The 20,906-nt window shown below is 43.8% G+C and overlaps 1 long non-coding RNA gene across 1 annotated transcript in view; it reads right to left on the bottom strand.

The window, feature by feature from the left end:
* LOC117948866 overlaps nucleotides 1-1,249 on the bottom strand; it is a 22,375-nt gene extending 21,126 nt beyond the window's left edge. Inside the window, exon 1 of the long non-coding RNA XR_004657578.1 lies at nucleotides 1,237-1,249. This is a non-coding gene — a long non-coding RNA (uncharacterized LOC117948866). The remainder of the gene's footprint in view (nucleotides 1-1,236) is intronic.
* Between the last annotated feature and the right edge of the window lie 19,657 nt (nucleotides 1,250-20,906).

Here is a 20,906-nt window from a genome sequence, read left to right as displayed (position 1 = left end):
CCCCCCCCCCCCCCCCCTTTTTAACTCCGGTTTAAAGTACTTACATAGTAACCGGTAGATTTCTGGTGAACGTGGACTTCAGACATGCTGCTGCTTGGTTTAAATGCAGCTCCCGTTGAGTCTCTGCCATCGGAGATTTTTTTTTACTGTCTTTCGTGTAAATAGTTTTCAAATCAGCAATAAATATAACAATTTCTGATAAACTAATACCAATTGCATGCTTGCATGGGTTAAATCTGACCACTTTCGGTTTAGGCCCCGCCCAGTCCCAGTACGGATACGGATACAGATAATCCATGTGGTAAACAGATACAGATACAGATACAGATAATGCTGTACTCGCTCATCCCTACTGCTCAGTTACCGGGATTTTCACGCACAACCATTTCTAGGGTTTATAAAGAATGGTGTTAAAAGAGTTAACATCCAGTATGCAGCAGTTCTGTTGGCAAAAATGCCTTGTTGATGCTAGAGGTCACAGGAGAATGGGCTGACTGTTTCAAGCTGATAGAACTGCAACTTTGACTGAAATAACCACTCATTACAACCAAGGTATTCAGCAAAGCATTAGTGAAGCCACAACACGCACAACCTTGAGCCGGATGGGCTACAAGAGCAGAAGATCCCACCGGGAATGTTGCCTGGTCTGATTTGTCTTGATTTCTGTTGAGACATTCAGATTGTAGAGTCAGAATTTGGTGTAAACAGAATGAGAACATGGATCCAGCATGCCTTGTTACCACTGTGCAGGCTGGTGGTGGTGGTGGTGTAATGGTGTGGGGGATGTTTTCCTGGCACACTTTAGGCCCCTTAGTGCCAATCTGGGATTGTTTAAATGCCACGGCCTACCTGAGTATTGTTTGTGACCATGTTCATCCCTTTATGGCCACCATGTATCGATCCTCTGATGGCTACTTCCAGCAGGACAATGCACCGTGTCACAAAGCTCGAATCGTTTCAATTGGTTTCTTGAACATGACAATTAACTTTACTAAAATGGCCCCCACAGTCACCAGATCTCAACCCTCGGCCCGTCAGACACCGTCTACCAAGAGCCTGGGTCTGTCCGAGGTTTCTGCCTAAAAGGAAGTTTTTCCTCGCCACTGTCGCACTGTTGCTTGCTCTGGAGGAAACTAGTAGAACTGTTGGGTCATTGTAAATTCTGGAGTGTGGTCTGGACCTGCTCTGCTCTGATCTGTAAAGTGTCTCGAGATAACTCTTGTTGTGAATTGATACTATAAATAAAATTGAATTGAATAAAGTGAACCCAATAGAGCATCTTTGGGATGTGGTGGAACGGGAGCTTCGTGCCCTGGATGTGCACCCCACAAATCTCCATCAACTGCAAGATGCTGTCCTATCAATAAGGGAGAACATTTCTAACAAATGCTTTCAGCACCTTGTTGAATCAATGCCACGTAGAATTAAGGCAGTTCTAAAGGCAAAAGGGGGTCAAACACATTAGTATGGTGTTCCTTATAATCCTATAGGTGAGTGCATCAGCAAAGCAGTAATGTAATGTTCAGCACAATATGGGGCAGGTCGATTTTTATCTGCTGAAACACATGAGCTATAAAGTCCAGGGATTTATACATTAATTAAAATGAATCATCATGTAGGCATCAATCACATAAATAAGGGCCACATGAACATTTAAAGAGGTTTCATCCGCAACAAAAGATGCAAAAGAGGAGGGAAGAGTAAATCCTTCCTACATTTGTGTTGACTCAGCAGAGATAATATTAAACTGGAAAACTTGATCTACAGAAAAACAGAGAGTTAAAAGTAATATACATGACATAAACACATTTCCAGTAAAAGTTTATTTAGAGAAGGGTACAAATACAGTGAGGAAATTGAGAACTTGAACACCCTGCTATTTTGCAAGTTCTCCCACTTTGAAATCATGAAGGTGTCTGAAATTTTCATCGTAGGTGCATATCCATTGTGAGAGACATAATCTAAAAAAGATAATCCAGAAATGACAATGTACGAGTTTTTAACTATTTATTTGTATGATACAGTCGCAAATAAGTATTTGAAAACCTGTCTATCGGCTACAATTCTGACCCTCAAAGACCTGTTAGTCTGCCTTCAAAATGTCCACCTCCACTCCATTTGTTATCCCTAATTAGATGTACCTGTTTGAGGTCGGTAGCTGCATAAAGACACCTGTGCACCCCATTCAATCACTAAGAATCCAACTACTAACATGGCCAGGACCAAAAAGAGCTGTCCAAAGACACTAGAGACAAAATTGTACACCCCCACAAGGCTGGAAAGGGCTACGGGGAAATTGCCAAGCAGCTTGGTGAAAAAAAGGTCCACTGTTGGAGCAATCATTAGAAAATGGAAGAAGCTAAACATGACTGTCAATCTCCCTTGGACTGGGGCTCCATGCAAGATCTCACCTCGTGAGTTCTCAATGATCCTAAGAAAGGTGAGAAATCAGCCCAGAACTACACGGGAGGAGCTGGTCAATGACCTGGAAAGAGCTGGGACCACCGTTTCCAAGGTTACTGTTGGTAATACACTAAGACGTCATGGTTGGAAATCATGCATGGCACGGAAGGTTCACCTGCTTAAACCAGCACATGTCAAGACCCGTCTTAAGTTTGCCAATGTCCACAATTTTGGATGATTCAGAGGAGTCATGGGAGAAAGTCATGTGGTCAGATGAGACCAAAATAGAACTTCTTGGTCATGATTCCACTAACCATGTTTGGAGGAAGAAGAATGATGAGTACCATCCCAACAACACCATCCCTACTGTGAAGCATGGGGGTGGTAGCAACATGCTTTGGGGGTGTTTTTCTGCACATGGGACAGGGCGACTGCACTGTATTAAGGAGAGGATGACCTGGGCCATGTATCGCAAGATTTTGGGGAACAACCTCCTTCCCTCAGTTAGAGCATTGAAGATGGGTCGAGGCTGGGTCTTCCAACATGACAATGACCCAAAGCACACAGCCAGGATAACCAAGGAGTTGCTCTGGAAGAAGCTTATCAAGGTTCTGGCGTGGCCTAGCCAGTCTCCAGACCTAAACCCAACAGAGAATCTTTGGAGGGAGCTCAAACTCCGTGTTTCTCAGCGACAGCCCAGAAACCTGACTGATCTAGAGAAGATCTGAGTGGAGGAGTGGGCCAAAATCCCTTCTGCAGTGTGTCAAACCTGGTGAAAAACTACAGGAAACACTTGACCTCTGGAATTGCAAACAAAGGCTACTGTATCAAATATTAACATTGATTTTCTCAGGTGTTCAGTGATGATTTGCAGCTGTATCATACAAATAAATAGTTAAAAAATCATACATTGTGATTTCTGGATGTTATTTTTTAGATTATGTCTCTCACAGTGGACATACACATACGATGAAAATTTCAGACCCCTCCATGATTTCTAAGTGGGAGAACTTGCAAAATAGCAGGGTGTTCAAATACTTATTTTCTTCACTGTAGGTTCATGTACTTTATATAGTGTATAATAAATACTGACCAGGGCCCCTAACACATACACATTACCCAAACTCCTGTTTTTTTCAGCGGTGATTTTTGTTGCTTCCTTCAGCTTCTTTTCAAACAAAAACATTCTTAGTTGAGCTGTTACCAGCAGTGAAAAAACAGCATAAGTGAACACAGTAAATCTGACTGCTGTAGATGTGACAGAAAGGAATAAAAGTTGTGACAATTGACAAGTGAGGACTTCACCGGAAAACAGGAAATAAACAGAGGTATGTGCAGTAGCTGTATTAACACACAACACTTTTATGCCTTTCTGTCACCTCTACTGCAGTCAAATTCGCTGTGTTCACTTGGAAGGAATCACTGCACATGGGTAGGCACTGGTAATTACTAGAGACGAGCCGGATACTCGGCTGAGTATCGAGTACGGATAAAGCACTTTTGCCGAATACAAGTTTTATACTAGTAATGCGAGTCAACATCTGTACTCGGATTGAATAAAACTCTCAGCTGATCGCGCAGCGTTCTGTGATAGTCACAGCGTTCTGTGATAGTCACAGCGCCCCCCCCTCCCTACACACACGCGCTCGGCTCATTCACACACACACACACAGAACACGGAGAACAGGGCACCCAGATAGCTCAGTGGGTAGCGCGGGTACCCATATATAGAGGTTTACTCCTCGACGCGGCCGGCGCGGGTTCGAATCCAGCCTGCAGCCCTTTGCTGCATGTCACTCCCCCTTTCACATCTTCAGCATTAAAGCGCTTTTCCAGTCTTAACAACTGCTCAAAGCACTTTTACATCTACAGGAAACATTCACCATTCACACATGTTCATACACTGTGGCCGGGGCTGCCGTACAAGGTGCCACCTGCTCATCAGATAAACACTCACACACATACATACACACTCCGATGCGCAACCGCTCTACCACTGAGCCATAGCCGCCCCTGTGTATATAACAATTTCTGACAATTTCTGATCAACTCATATCAATTGCATGCTTAAATAACATACTGGTTAAAGCCCCGCCCATTTCAAGACAACCCGACCCACTTCCGGGTTAAATTCTGTCCACTTCCGGGTTAGGCCCCGCCCGGTCTTTTCACTGGAATTGTACCTTGTACCATTTTATGTTGCAAATAAATGTAATTGAACTCCATAAATAAAAATTTAGTGGTTCTTAAGTTGTTTTTTCGTCAAAAAGAATGAATCCTTTTTATACTGGCTGTCCCAAACATTTCAACAACTTCAACTATAAATGTTGATATTCTACCTTCTAATTGACATATGCATGTTTTCTTTTCAAATTTTTGACTGGATACAGAGGCCAGCCCTAAAAGCAAGTAAGTCTGTCATTGGTGCAGTAATTAAGCTGCACTATTGTTCCGTGTACATTTTAACATCACACTGCTTGACCCATCTATGCTGTTTTGAGTGAGATACTGTTTCTGAATGTCCTCTGCCTTCAGTCTCCCGGTGAGCGGTTCAAAATCTGCACGCTTTCTACGTAACTAGCCGAGACAAGGTGGCTAACCGTAGCATGCTAGCTCGTTCTCAATTTAATTTATTTCAGTTTTATTTTTTTTAAATAAATTATTTTTTATTTTACAAATCACAACAACAGTTATCTCATTGCGCTTTTCATAAAAGAGCAGGTCTAGACCGTACTCTGATATTATTTACATAAAACAATTCCCACCAAGAGCAAGCACTACGAGACAGAGGCAAGAAAAACTTTAAACCTTTAAGAGCCCTGATGATACCGGGAGTGCAGTCTCCTCTGGGTTGCAGGGAGACTTTAAGGGAGTGTCTCTGTTCTTTCTTACATATCTGGCAGTGTATCTTTGAGAAAGGAATCGTAGAAGTCTGCTCTGCTGGGGTTATCCCTGAACTTTGAGATGGATTGTATTCAGGGGCGGCTGTGGCTCAGTGGTAGAGCGGTTGCCTCCCAATCGGAAGGTTGGTGATTTGATCCCCGCCCCTGCAGTCATTGTCGTAGTGTCCTTAGGTAAGACACTGAACCCCGAGCTGCCACCGGAGTGTGAATGTTTATCTGATGAGCAGATGGCACCTTGTACGGCAGCCCCGGCCACAGTGTATGAATGTGTGTGAATGGTGAATGTTCCCTGTAGATGTAAAAGCGCTTTGAGCAGTTGTTAAGACTGGAAAGGCGCTATATAAATACAGCACATTTACATTCCACGCCACATACTTCCTGTGTTATTGAAGAAAAGGCCCCAAAGATCTAAGTTAAGATTGCTGTTAATAAGTATGTTTATGTCTGTTCAGTGCGGGTAATATATCAGGGGAGCCAAAACGTTTGCTGATGTCACACAGTTCTTCTTATCAGGGATGAGCGAGTACAGCCTTATCCGTATCTGTATCTGTTTACCACATTAACTGTCTGTATCCGTATCTGTAATCAAACCGGGCGGGGCCTAACCCGGAAGTGGGTCGGGTTGTCTTGAAATGGGCGGGGCTTTAACCAGTATGTTATTTAAGCATGCAATCGATATGAGTTGGCTCAGTGGTAGAGCAGTTGCCTGCCCATCGGAAGGTTGGTGGTTCAATCCCCGCCCCTGCCGTCATTGTCGAAAGTGTCCTTGGGCAAGACACACAGTTTCCTGTAGATGTAAAAGCGTTTTGAGCAGTTGTTAAGACTGGAACAGAGCTATATAAATACAGCACATTTATATTTATTGCTGATTAGAAAACTATTTACATGAGAGCATCGAGCTTCAGATCAATGGTGTTGTCATCGTAACAAACAAACTATATACACAAGTTTATGCTGTTACTGTTGTACTGTTTCTTAGATCTGCATTGACTTTAATGGAAAAAAAAACAACAACCCTGCAACGGGTCGCATTCAAACCAAGCAGCATGTCTGAAACCCCACGTTTACGTAATACGTTTATGTAAGTTCTACAAACCGAAGTTAAAAACAAACTGAAGCGGAAGAAACCCTAAACGTTAACGGAACAGACCCGCGGACCTGATTGAGTGAGAGAGAGAGAGATAGAGAGAGAGAGAGAGAGAGAGAGAGAGCGTACGCACGGGGGTGTTCTGTGTTTGATTGAATGAGCCGAGTGTGTGTGTGTAGGGGGGGGGGGGGGGGGGGGGGGGGGGGGGGGGGGGGGGGGGGGGGGGGGAGGCGCTGTGACTATCACAGAACGCTGCGCGGTCAGCTGAGAGTTTTATTCAATCCGAGTACAGATATTGACTCGCATTACTCGTATAATACTTGTACTCGGCAAAAGTGCTATATCCGTACCGGATACTCGTTTCAGCCGATTACCCGGCTCATCCCTACTTCTTATGATATAAGAACTGACCCGGACAATGTGCCGAACATAATGCGCCACTTGAAGAGACAGTAGCAACACCTGAGAAGATTTGGGTCTGTGGTAAACAGGTCCAGGGGTTCCCAGTGTAGGGACCAGGGTCCCAAAGTTAAATAAATGTTGAGGGATCAGCTAAGACCACTGAAATTCTAAAGAGTGAGAACCACTGATTTTCCTAAATTCTAAATCATTTAACCTTTGTGCCAAGGTTCACTAATATTTGGCCCTCATCCTCTGTGCCCCACTTACAGTATTTACTTTTTGGGGAAATAAAGACTATTCGTTCATTTTATGAAACATTGAATGAATTACTTACAGTTACATTTAGAGATGTTCCGAGGTTAGAGAAGCACAATAGTGGCCCAAAGTTGCAGTATTGCATACATAGTATAGTATAGCTCAGATGTGTTTCATCCGATTTCTGCTCGTGTTTAAAACTTTGTGCATATTCAAAATATAACTCCTCCCATCTCTGTGGTCCAAGATTTGGAGAATTGTAATGTAGTCTGCTGTGCATGTCATTGCTCTTCTAATATGGTGGCTCTCATTCAGACCGTCTGACAAACACAGAGGCCCATTCTCTGTTCTCTGACAAAGTTTAGAGGTGGCTGTACGCTGCTCTTCATCGGGGGTCTACACGGATGCAACGCGTCAATGCCTACAGCAGAGCGAGTCCACTGAAATGAATTGAAATTGCTACGCTAACCAGCCGCGCTGCTCACCTCTATTGTTACAGAGAGAGGGGACACGAAGCGACGGACAGGTACTGATACTCAGAGCACATACCTGAAGCCGGGGAAGTGCACCTTGGATGGATCGTGAAAAAAATGCTCTCAGTTTGCGACAACTCAAAAATTCCACAGGCAGGGAGTGCTCTTGAACCCCCTCACAGTCTCTAAAAGCACAATTAGTCGAGTCATAAGTGGCTAAACAGGTAGATCTGTAGATAAACTCATCTTTCAGAAATTTGACCGACCGGGTTCACACTTCAGCATGAGAAATCGGGGATGTGGCATGTGAGCGTGTGAAACCAGTCAAATGCGTGTCTCACGGCCAATGCGTGAGAGTTGGCAGCCCTGATTCAGTCGGTCAGATGGATTGTAGTTGTGAGCAGTAACTTTCCTCAGAATGTGTGTGAATGAGAAGAATAGGTGTATCTGCTGAATTACTTGTGGTATTGTATTTTCTTTGCTTTTCTAGCTATAATTTCTATGAAATGGGAATGACATGCTGTAAAGGCCACAGGTCGGGGTTGAACCCCGGCCTGCTGCGTTGAGAAGTAAATCTATATGTGGGCACCCACTAGGTGAGCTAGCCTACTCTTCAACTTTTTTCACCTAAAATAAGATCAAGTGTTAAATATTCTCTGTACTGCTATTGAGGCTTAGCTTTTAAAGCGTGCTTATTATGCTCCTTTTCAGGTTCAGAATTGTATTTTAAGGTTGTACCAGAATAGGTTTACATGGTTTTATTTTCAAAATGTGTTTAGGATTTTGTTTTAGCTACAGAGTGGGACATCTCACTTCTATACTATCTCTGTTGGGAGTCGCACATGCACAGTAGCTAGCTAAGATCCCATCAGCTAGATAACTCTATCTCCAACTTTGGTCAGTCCAAGGCAGGATTAGCTGGGAGACTTCTTCTAAACGCTGGCCAATTGTGGAATACCTGCAAAACAGGGACAGGAAGTAGTTCTTTTGGATTATGGTAAACCAGTGTGTGTTGTAGCAGTGTTTTGCCATTGAGGGCAGTGTTGGGAGCAAGAGCGTTCAGCTATCAAGCTCCTCTCCTGTGGAACCATATTCCAGATTGGGTTCAGGGGGCAGAAACCGTCCCCACATTTAAGAGTAGGCTTAAGACTCTCCTCTTTGATAAAGCTTATAGTTAGGGCTGGCTCAGGAGAGTCCTGAACCATCCCTTATGTATGCTGCTATAGGCCTAGACTGCTGGGGGACTTCCCATGCTGCCCTGAGCATCTTTCTCCTCCTCCTTCTCTCCATCTGTATCATGCCATTAATGCATGTTACTAACTCGACTTCTTCCCTTTCCCATAGTCTTGTGCTGTTTTACTCTCTCCTCTCTCCTCCTGTCGCTTCCTACAGGTGGTTTTGGCTCTCGGAGCTGTGGAGTCTGGATCTGTGGTTGGAGTCACCTGCTGCCTCCATGTTCCTGCTCGACACCTTCTGCTACATTTCTTCATATCTCTCTCTCTCTCTCTCTCTCTCTCTCACCCATACCTTGAGCCACGGTTCTCCTCTAGGTTTCTGTCTCTTAAGCAGGCGTTACACCTGGAATGCTGCAGGACCCGATGGTGGGGCAGGATGTACACTGACATTTTTAACACCTCTCTCATGCAGGAAACTGTCCCACGGTCACTTGTTCATTTTCCAAATTTCCAAAACTCGCCAATACTTCTGGATTTTCTAGTACTGCTTTAGTGTTTCTAATATTTTAGAGCAAGGCAAACAATGAGCAGCTGACAGAGAGCAAGTGAAAAAGAGAGAGAGACAGAGAGAGAGAGAGAGAGAGAGAGGGAGAGAGAGAGAGAGAGAGAGAGAGAGAGAGAGATGATGATGTCACACAACCAGCGATGTGAGCTCAGAATAAGTTATGGATCTGAAAGTTGTCAACCCTTAAATCACTTTCAAGACCGTAAATTACGTGAAAGGATGAAATTGCAGGCCTGTAAACATTCTATTGTTTGTTCACTTCCTGTATTTGGGTCGGATTGCATTCTCACCTGAAGTGAACAGGACTCTAGTTCACCGAGACCCGAGTTTAAAGCTGACCAGAGTTTGTTAGTTTGAGCTGCACCAGAGTTTGGATTTGTTTTAAACCAAGCGAGGCAGGTTTGAAAGCAACCTAAATCCAGAAATGTGATAGCAATACTCCAATTTATCATTTTGGCGTTGTGGATGCTGATAGCAATGTGCATCTCAATTTGCATACATCCGTGAGCTCACAGTGTGCTTTACGTAAGTCTGCACTATTTCCACATGGTGGTGTTGTCTTAAAAAACGCGTAGCCGTTATGCACTTACAGGAAATGATGATCACATTATTGGCCGCTGTTGGTGAACTGCAGCCGAGCAGGGCATTATCACCACTGTTGTCGCTTGCCAAAACATATACCGGCTTGCTTTCTCACTATCCAACTACAGTTGGATTGTACCAACAACAGTTGGATAGTGGTACTGTGAGAAAACATAGATAACCTACATTTATATAATTAGGTTGTGTAATAACTGTTATGAACCCTTAGCTTCCTTGTTTGTGTTTATCAGTTTATTTGTCATGGACAATGTAGAACACATTATTACCTACTTAATTATTACAGTCAAAGTCATAATAATATGTGTAGATGTGTTACATGAAAGGTTTCAAGGAAATAGGCTAGCCTAGCCTGGCCAGGCCTTTCTAAAAAGATAATCCAAATATATATATGTTTGAAAATAAAATGGTTGTATCCTAGCTCCATAGCAACTGTTGGTGTTGAAGGAAAGTAGTGGCCTACCTTCTACATTCAACTTTTTGACCATTATGAGTCAATCATCCAGGTACTCGTAGTGCAAATCAATTCAATTCAATTTTATTTATAGCAACAATTCATAACAAGAGTTACCTCAAGACACTTTACAGATTGAGCAGGTCTAGACCATACTCCAAGGACCCAACAGTTCTAGTAGTTTCCTCCAGAGCAAGCAACGCACTGTTGCCACTGACAGTCGCAATGAAAAACTTTCCTTTGGGAAGAAACCTTGGACAGACTCAGGCTCTTGGTAGGCAGTGTCTCACGACCGGTTGGGGTATCAATGAAGAGTGGCAATAACAGACCCAAAAGCAGGACGTAGCTGGGCACCGCAGATCGTGGCAGGATGTAACATGGCATCACAGAACGGAACGTTTAGCAGGACCATGTCGACAGCTGCAACCCTGCCAAGTCTCCCTCTAGTTTTATTATATTCTTGATTATATGATAGATAGATCTGACAACTATGACGAGAAGCAGGTGGGCCGGGTTAGGCGGACGCTGCGACTCCTCACTTCCTAACAATATTCAATTCTATGTCCTAACTATAAACTTTATCAAAGCATAACTAAGAGAGACTGGGTAAAGAGAGGAGCCTGGTCGGGCTAGAACTCTCCCCAACCGGATCGGGCTGTATGCCAAGTCTCCCTCTAGTTTTATTATACTCTTGATTATATGATAAATAGATCTGATAACTATGACGAGAAGCAGGTGGGCCGAATTAGGCGGACGCTGCGGCTCCTCACTCCCTAACAATATTCAATTATATGCCCTAACTATAAGCTTTATTAAAGCATAACCAAGAGAGACAGGGTAAAAAGAGGGGCCTGGTCAGGCTAGAACTCTCCCCAACCGGATCGGGCTGTATGCCATGTCTCCCTTTGGTTTTATTATATTCTTGATTATACGATAAATAGATCTGACAACTATGACGAGAAGCAGGTCGGCCAGGTTAGGCGGACGCTGCGACTCCTCACTCCCTAACAATATTCAATTACATGCCCTAACTATAAACTTTATCAAAAAGGAAAGTCTTAAGCCTACTCTTAAATATGGAGACGGTGTCTGCCTCCTGAACCCAAACTGGAACCTGGTTCCACAGGAAAAGAGCCTTATAGCTGAACGCGCTGGCCCCCGTTCTACTTTTAGAGACTCTAGGAACCACAAGTAACCCTGCATTCTGGGAGCATAGTGCTCTTGTAGGGTTGTAAGGTACTATGAGCTCTTTAAGATAAGATGGTGCCTGACCATGAAGAGCTTTGTAGGTGAGAAGAAGGATTTTAAATTATATTCTGGATTATACAGGAAGCCAGTCTAGAGAAGCTAAAACAGGAGAGATGTGATCTCTTTTCCTGGTTCCTGTCAGAACACGTGCTGCAGCATTCTGGAGCAGCTGAAGAGTTTTTATGGACTTTTTCGAGCAGCCTGATAATAAAGAATTGCAGAAATCAAGCCTAGAAGTAACCAATGCATGAACTAGTTTTTCTGCATCATTTTAAGACTGGATATTCCTGATTTTTGCCATATTACGTAGGTGAAAAAAGGCGATCCTTGAAATTTGCTTTATGTGGGAATTAAAGGACATGTCCTTATCAAAGATAACTCCAAGATTCCTCACAGTGGTGCTTAAGGCCAGGGTGATGCCATCCAGAGTAACTATCTCTTTGGATAATGCGTCACGGAGGTGCTTGGGTCCCAGAGCAATAACTTCAGTTTTATCTGAGTTTAACATAAAAAAATTACAGGTCATCCAGGTTTTAATATACTGAAGGCACATTTGAAGTTTAGCTAACTGATGAGTTTCATCCGGCTTGATTGATAGATATAATTGAGTATCATCTGCATAACAATGAAAGTTTATGTAGTGTATCTTGAAAATATTGCCTAAAGGAAGCATATAAAGTGAAGAGGATTAGACCGAGCACAGATCCTTGTGGGACTCCATAACTAACTTTGTCGTGCACGGAGGATTCACCGTTAACATGAACAAACTGAGATCAATCTGATAAATAAGACTTAAACCAGCTTATAGCAGTTCCTTTAATGCCAATTAAATGTTCCAATCTTTATGATAAGATATGATGGTCAATGGTATCAAATGCAGCAGTAAGATCTAATAACTCCAGTACAGAGATAAGTCATTTGTCTGATGCGATTAGGAGGTCATTAGCAATTTTCACAAGTGCTGTCTCTGTTCTATGATTAACTCTAAATCCTGTCTGAAAATCCTCAAATAAGCTGTTGTTAAGCAGAAAGTCACATAGCTGTTTGGTAACTGCTTTCTCAAGAATCTTAGAGAGAAATGGAAGGTAACCTTGGAAATGGTTATCCTAGCTATTTTCAGGTCATTGACCAGCTCCTCCCGTGTAGTTCTGGGCTGATTTCTCACCTTTCTTAGGATCACTGAGACCCCACGAGGTGAGATCTTGCATGGAGCCCCAGTCTGAGGGAGATTGACAGTCATGTTTAGCTTCTTCCATTTTCTAATGATTGCTTCAACAGTGGTGGTTTTTTCACCAACCACATGGCAATTTCCCCTTAGCCCTTTCCAGCCTTGTGGAGTTGTACAATTTTGTCTCTAGTGTCTTTGGACAGCTCTTTGGTCTTGGCCATGTTAGTAGTTGGATTCTTACTGATTGTATGGGGTGGATAGGTGTCTTTATGCAGCTATCAACCTCAAACAGGTGCATCTAATTTAGGATAATAAATGGAGAGGAGGTGTACATTTTGAAGGTAGACTAACAGGTCTTTGAGGGTCAGAAATGGAGCTGTAGAACAGTGTTAAAAATACTTATTTGCAGCTGTATCATACAAATAAATAGTTAAAAAATCATACATTGTGATTTCTGGATTTTCTTTTTTAGATTATGTCTCTCACAGTGGACATACACCTACGATGAAAATTTCAGACCCCTCCATGATTTCTAAGGAGAACTTGCAAAATAGCAGGGTGTTCAATTACTTATTTACCTCACTGTATAATTTAGTTTAGGTTTAGAGCTGATTAGTAGACTAGAATCGAAGATGGCTGCAACTCCACCTCCTCAGCCTGTGCCTTGAGGAATGTGAGTAATAATATGACTGGGATAGGTGGATTCCTTTAGACTAACATATTCTCCATCACCAGGCCAGGTTTCAGTAAGACAAAATAAATCAATATTAGAATCTGGTATTAATTAATTTACTAGCACACCTTTAGAAGAGAGGGATCTGATGTTTAAGAGTCCACATTTAATTATCCTGTTCTTTTGCACTATTGCACTTGTGGTTTTAATTGTTTTGAGGTTTTCATGCAGAGATTCCAAGATCATGGTTGCAGCTTTCGCATTGGTCCTGCTACACATCCTGCAATACCCTGTTACATCCTGCTATACTCTGCGGTACCCTGCTATGTCCTGCTCTGCCCTCTAACGCCCTGCAGTGCCCTGCTATGCAATGAACTACTACAACTACTATTTCTATTCACTGTTCCATTATCTTCACTGTGACTGTTATTGCCACTATTCATTACACCCCCCCACCGGCATCGTCAGACACCGCCTACCAAGAACCTGGGTCTGTCACGTGCTTGTTCTAGAGGGAACTACTAGAACTGTTGGGTCCTTATACAGTAAATTATAGAGTGTGGTCTAGACCTACTCTATCTGTATAGTGTCTTGAGATAACTCTCAAGACACTCTAAAAATGTAATTGAATTGAATCAATTCTATTAAATTTCTATTGTGTGCCAAAATTCCCCAGAAACATAGGAAAAAGAAGTACCTGCAGTCATGTTAGATTGTTTGCCCACCATTAAGCAAAATTTATTTCTTAGGATGCTGAAGGCTTGACCTGCCCTATTTGACCGCTGATTGACTAGCAGGCTACTTGTTGCCCTAATCGGTTGGATTGGGTAGTTTTAGGCATGAGAAGTGAGATTGTTTATGGTACGAAAGGCAAAAATGAGCTGGTCATGCCTTCACCATCCTAGGAAAATAAATATTGCCTCCAGTCCCAGCTGCATGGATGGGCAGAAGGGGTTAGGACATGCCCTCGACGAGCCCTGGTCCCCAAACTCACAGTGTTGCCAACGTGGGGAATCTTGTTGCAACTTGCTGCCCAAAGTAATTTTGTACAACGTCTGAGTCTCTTCTGGCAAAAAACACCTCATCTTTATGTTCTTCTTCTCTTTTGCGTTTTGCATGGCATGCGGTAATAAGCAGTGCTGGGCAAGTTATTTTAAAAAAATAATTAGTTACAGCTACTAGTTACTTCTTCCAAAAGGTTCAAATGTTACCTCACCTCCACCCCTCTTTATCTTAACTTTAAATACATGTGCATGTTCAATTATTTATGATGAATCTAAATATTATAATGAAATGGACACTTAACATACATTACTAAAAGAAACAATGTACATGTCAGACCCAGCTGGCAAAAAAAAAAAAACGCAGACACAAGATGATGAATGATCAAGATGAAATCCAAAGAAAGTCTATTAGTCAAATGCCATGTATGTAGATATTATGTTTAAATAGTGGATTGATACAAATACACAATAGATGTTTTGGAACTTATGATATGTATTGCTCCTCAACAGGTAGGCTTACCTGAGCGCCGCTGCGTTGGAGTTTACCCCAGTGGATGAGAGGGTTGCCTCCCTACGCTTGCGGGTGATGGGGGGAAAACTCTGACTGTTGTTTGTGCATATGCACCAAACAAGAGTTCGGAGTATTCGGCCTTCTTTGAGACCCTGAATGGAGTCCTGTATGGGGCTCCAGTAGGGGACTTCATAGTTTTGCTTGGGGACTTCAACGCACACGTGGGTGATGATGGAGATACTTGGAGAGGCGTGATTGGGAGGAACGGCCTCCCTGATCTGAATCAGAGTGGTTTTTGGTTGTTGGACTTCTGTGCTCGTCATGGATTGTCCATAACAAACACCATGTCCGAACATAGGGATGCTCATAAGTGTACGTGTTACCAGAGCCCCCTAGGCCAAAGGTCAATGATCGATTTTATAATCGTTTCATCTGATCTGAGGCTGTATGTTTTGGACACTCGGGTGAAGAGAGGGAAGCTGTCAACTGATCACCATCTGGTGATGAGTTGGGTCAGGGGATGGGGGGAGGACTCTGGACAGACCTGGTAAGCCCAAACGCGTATTGCGGGTAAATTGGGAACGTCTGGAGGAGGCCCCTGTCCGACGGACTTTCAATTCACACATCCGGCGGAGCTTTTCGGGCATCCCTGTGGAGGCTGGGGGCATTGAACCTGAGTGGACAATGTTCAAAGTTTCTATTGCTGAAGGTGCGGCAGTGAGCTGTGGTCTTAGGGTCTTAGGTGCCTCAAGGGGCGGTAACCCACGAACACCCTGGTGGACACCAGTGGTCAGGGAAGCCGTCCGACTGAAGAAGGAGTCTTTCTGGGATATGTTATCCCGGAGGACTCTGGAGGCAGTTGCAAGGTACCGACGGGCCTGTTGTGACAGAGGCAAAGCAGCGGGTGTAGGAGAAGTTCGGAGAAGCCTTGGAGGAAGACTTTTGGTCGGCTTCTGGAAAACCATTCGCAACCTGAAGAGTGGGAAGCGGGGAATCATCCAAGCTTTTTACAGTAAGGATGGGAAGTTGTTGACCTCAGCTGGGTAGGTAATAGAGCGGTGGAAGGAGCACCTTGTGGAACTCCTAAATCCAGCTGACAAGCCCTCTGTGGTAGAGGCAGAGCTGGAGGATGATGGGGGATTGTCGTCAATTTCCCTGGTGGAAGTTGCTGAGGTAGTCAAACAACTCCACAGCGGCAAAGCCCCAGGGATTGATAAGATCCGTCCAGAAATGCTGAAAGCTCTGGGTGTGGTGGGGCTGACTTGGTTGACACGCCTCTTCAACATTGCGTGGAAGTCTGGGACAGTGCCTAAGGAGTGGCAGACCGGGATGGTGGTTCCCCTCTTCAAAAAGGGGGACCAGAGGGTGTGCGCCAATTACAGGGGTATCACACTTCTCAGCCTCCCTGGTAAAGTCTACTCCAAGGTGCTGGAAAGGAGGGTTCAGCCGATAGTTGAACCTCAGATTGAAGAGGAACAATGCGGATTCCGTCCTGGCTGTGGAACAACGGATCAGATCTTCACTCTCGCAAGGATCTTGGAGAGGGCCTGGGAATATTCCCAACCAGTCTACATGTGTTTTGTGGATCTGGAGAAGGCGTATGACCGGGTCCCCGGGGAGAAATTGTGGGAGGTGCTGCGGGAGTATGGGGTGAGGGGCTCCCTTCTCAGGGCCATCCAATCTCTGTATGACCAAAGCGAGAGCTGTGTCCGGGTTCTCGGCAGTAAGTTGGACTCGTTCCAGGTGAGGGTTGGCCTCCGCCAGGGCTGCGCTTTGTCACTAATCCTGTTTGTAATATTTATGGACAGGATATCGAGGTGTAGTCGTGGCGGGGAGGAGTTGCAGTTCGGTGGGCTCGGAATCTCATCGCTGCTTTTTGCGGATGATGTGGTCCTGATGGCGTCATCGGTCTGTGACTTTCAGCACTCACTGGATCGGTTCGAAGCCAAGTGTGAAGTGGCTGGGACGAGGATCAGCACCTCTAAATCTGAGGCCATGGTTCTCAGCAGTAAACCGATGGAGTGCTTTCTTCGGGTAGGGAACGAGTCCTTACTCCAAGTGAAGGAGTTTAAGTACCTTGGGGTCTTATACGCGAGTGAGGGGACCATGGAGCGTGAGATTGGTCGGAGAATCGGAGCAGCGGGTGCGGTATTACATTTTGTATATCGCACCGTTGTGACGAAAAGGGAGCTGAGCCAAAAGGCAAAGCTCTCGATCTACCAAGCAATTTTCGTTCCTACCCTCACCTATGGTAATGAAGGCTGGGTCATGACCGAAAGAACGGGATCCAGGGTACAAGCGGCCGAAATGGGTTTCCTCAAGAGGGTGGCTGGCGTCTCCCTTAGAGATAGGGTGAGAAGCTCAGTCATCCAAGAGGAGCTCGGAGTAGAGACGCTGCTCCTTCGCGTTGATAGGAGCCAGTTGAGGTGGTTCGGGCATCTGGTAAGGATGCCTCCTGGGCGCCTCCCTAGGGAGGTGTTCCAGGCACATCCAGCTGGGAGGTGGCCTCGGGGAAGACCCAGGACTAGGTGGAGAGATTATAGCTCTAACCTGGTCTGGGAACGCCTTGGGATCCCCCAGTCGGAGCTGGTTGATGTAGCTCGAGAAAGGGAAGTTTGGGGTCCCCTACTGGAGATGCTGCCCCTGCGACCCGATACCGGATAAGCGGATGAAGATGGATGGATGGATGGATGGATGGATGAAGTCATTGAAAGTTAAAAAGTATAGGGCAATGCACTTCTAAAAAATAATGTACCAATGCAGGGGTTCCCAAACTGTTTCTCTGTATTGGTACATTTTTGGAAGCGCATTGCCTTATACCTTTTAACTGTCAATGACTTAAGATCCATGAAAATTCAGACCGGGAAATGAAACACAGCATATAACTATACCAACTATAATGTGGTGCGCAAATACGGAGGTTGTGTTTGTAATTGTATTATAAGCCTGATCAATACCATTCAATCAGTACTCTATTATGTTTACATTGGGCTCATGGATATCAAACGCCTGTCCACGTAAGCGCCTGTCCACATATTTATGTCTGCTGCCCGGTCTGGCCCCATGGCTTTATTTACTAAACCTTGATTTTCTTGAAATACTAGCTAGATCTTGATCTTTGATCTATCTTGTGATTTCTGCCACATTAGCAGCTCTGACCGAGTAATATTTACAGAGTTGCACATTGAGAGCAGCTGCAGCTGTCTGCTGGGTGTGGATGTGGACTGTTTACTTTAGTTGACATGTCAGTTAGAGCTGGAGAGCGTTAAACCTTCCAGCTAAAAACACTACTTCCCTTAATGCAAATTGACCACACTGTGTGCGTGAGTGCGTCATTGTTTGCCTAGAGAGAGACAGAGAGAGAGAGGGGGAGAGAAAGAGAGAGGGTGTGTGTGTGTGTGTGTGTGATAGTGATATTATCCCATCACAACTTCCATTGCCTGCTCAGATCGAGTCAAGAAGTTAAATGAAGTGTCAGTCTTGACTTTTCTGAGGTTCCTGCGATTTGTTTTGCTGCTAAATAATGAAACAGGTTGATCCTCCTCTTACAACATCTGTGATGTTTTATATCACACATCAAACAACATGTACTGATTTCAGTCTAATAATTTGTAAAATATGAACTCAATGTGATACAGTGAATACTAAGATAAGAAAGCGCCTTGTGGGTGTATCCACACTTAACCTGTTGTCTATTAAACAGACCAGTGTTTGCATGTTATGCAGTCATCTCTGATGGGGAGCAGACAACTGCAGTGAGAGCGCCTGCAAACAAGGGGCAAGGTCAGTTACCTACTAGTCTGGCTCAGCAGATGTACATTGTGAGGGTTTAAAGCCTGGTGGGTAGGTGACACCCTCCCCGTTCTCTATCTATTTTGCGGATGCAATTGGCTCAAAAAAAAGCCAGAGAAGTTTATTCTGAAGAGCAGCATTCTCCTTGCTCCTTACTCTGCTTACATGCTCTGGCCTGTTTGTTTTTTAATTGTAAGGATAACTTTTAAAGCATTAAACACATTTTAAAGCATCCAAACTATAGTAAGCACTATCCATGCCCAGCTAGCATCTCTGACTGCAAACCTTGGCTCTATCAGCTCTGATGTGAACAACCGGAAAACCACTATGATACATATGTGAAAATAAAGACAGTTGATCAAAAGTACTGAGTTGGTCTTCTGTGAATTTTTTATTACACTTTGCAAAGTATAATGACAAAACAGTTTCACAGAGTTAACAGCAGTAACAGTGTGTCAGTGTCTGGCAAAATTAAACAGAAAACATCATGGTCTTATACTCCCTTTCTCTAGCAATAGGAGACCTTGTTTGGGAACATGCCCGATCTTAGAAAAACAATTAATCATAACACTCAGACAAGTTGGAACCGTTTCAACGTCTTTTCTGCCTCTGTCCCCCATGCCCCAGCCATCGAGTTGGTGCTTCAGAGCCTTTAGACAATGCTTGCTCTGAGAAAAAAAGGTGTTTGCCCCCTTATCTAAATCTAGGGGAGACGGTGAATAAACCCTATTTCAAAAAATGGTGGCGTGTTCCTTTAAGTGAACAACCAACACAGCTTGGGTCACCTACAATGTAGATTATTACTAACCCCATTATTACAAAACCACTGATTTTGATACGTGTTATACACTGGGTATTGTGTATCATCTTGTAACACTTGGATACAGATGGAGGCACAGTCATAGTCCATGTCTACTGGCACAGTCATTTCCACTTTTCCACCAGCTGGGCAAAGCCTTCTGGTATCACCGTCCGACTCAACTCAACTTGCCTGCCATGTTTGATCTAACATGGAGACAGATTCAGCAGCTGCAGCTTATTTCTCGCATAAAACGTTTTTAGAAAACCATTTTGGCGATTTTTAGAAAGCAAAAGTTTCCAAACGAGCCACCATGTTTTAAAATGTGGGAGTAGCCCACAATTAAAGTTTTTGTCCAATCAGATGCAGCCATGGCAGGTTTTAGGAATGTGTAAGCCTGTTTTCTTTGCGTGTCAGGGGTCACTGAAGAGAAACTGATAACTGCTGGTGGTGAATCCATCAACAGTACAATACTTGGGAACGGGGCGATCCCTGCGGTCACAAAACGCCTCTCTGAAGTGAAGCTAATGCTTAGCATTTTTCTGAAACACCCCTGACCAATCCCTACATGAAGTGGCTTTGCTGGTTGGATTGTCCATTTTTAGAAAGTTGTATTCTAGCCTGGACACACCATTTTGGTGCCTTTATTGACCAGTGGACAGGTAAATTTGTAAAAAAAAAAAAAGTATTTTTCTGTCTGTAACATAAATGTTGAACAGAATAGTCATTTTACATGTAGAACAAAATTGGATGCCTTTAAATTTCACTTTAAAAATATATAAAAGAGGCCGGTTTAAAAAAAGAAAAGAAAGTAAAGTATTTAGAACAGTTATGGCTTTTGAATAAAAACTGTTTCTGAGTTTGTTTGTGTTTTAATTTTCGTGATACGTCTGCCCGGGCAGTAGTTTGAACAGAGTGTCCTGGTTTAGATGGATCTTTGAGTATACTTTGGACTTTTCTGAGGCAGCGGGAACTGTCATCCAGGGAGGGGAAAGGGCAGCCATGATCTGGGCGGTGATGACGACCTTCTGGAGTGCTTTCCTCTCAGACCCCAATCTCTATGGCGCAGCGCTGGAAGGATATTAACAGTATTTGAAAATCCGCAAAACATAAAGTCTTTGGGGACGTCCCACTCTGCAAAAAAGGGGTGTCTGAAAACAAGATAAAAACACTAAATCTGAGGGCAAAGGTACCTACACAAAACAAGTTAAATTATCTGTTCACGCAGCAAGATAATTTCACTTAAAAGCTTGCTTGATTTAAGATTTATGTGTAAAATTGAACACTTAACATAAGAAATTCACTCTTAAAACAAGATAAACTAGAACTGCACGCAGTTTCAACGGGGTCCAAGCCTCCCCTCGCAAGTCGTCCCCAGCGACCCGGGGAGCGCA

This window comes from Etheostoma cragini, chromosome 1 (assembly GCF_013103735.1).
Source record: "Etheostoma cragini isolate CJK2018 chromosome 1, CSU_Ecrag_1.0, whole genome shotgun sequence".
Lineage (NCBI taxonomy): Eukaryota > Metazoa > Chordata > Actinopteri > Perciformes > Percidae > Etheostoma > Etheostoma cragini.
This window is presented reverse-complemented; position numbering and strand designations above follow the sequence as displayed.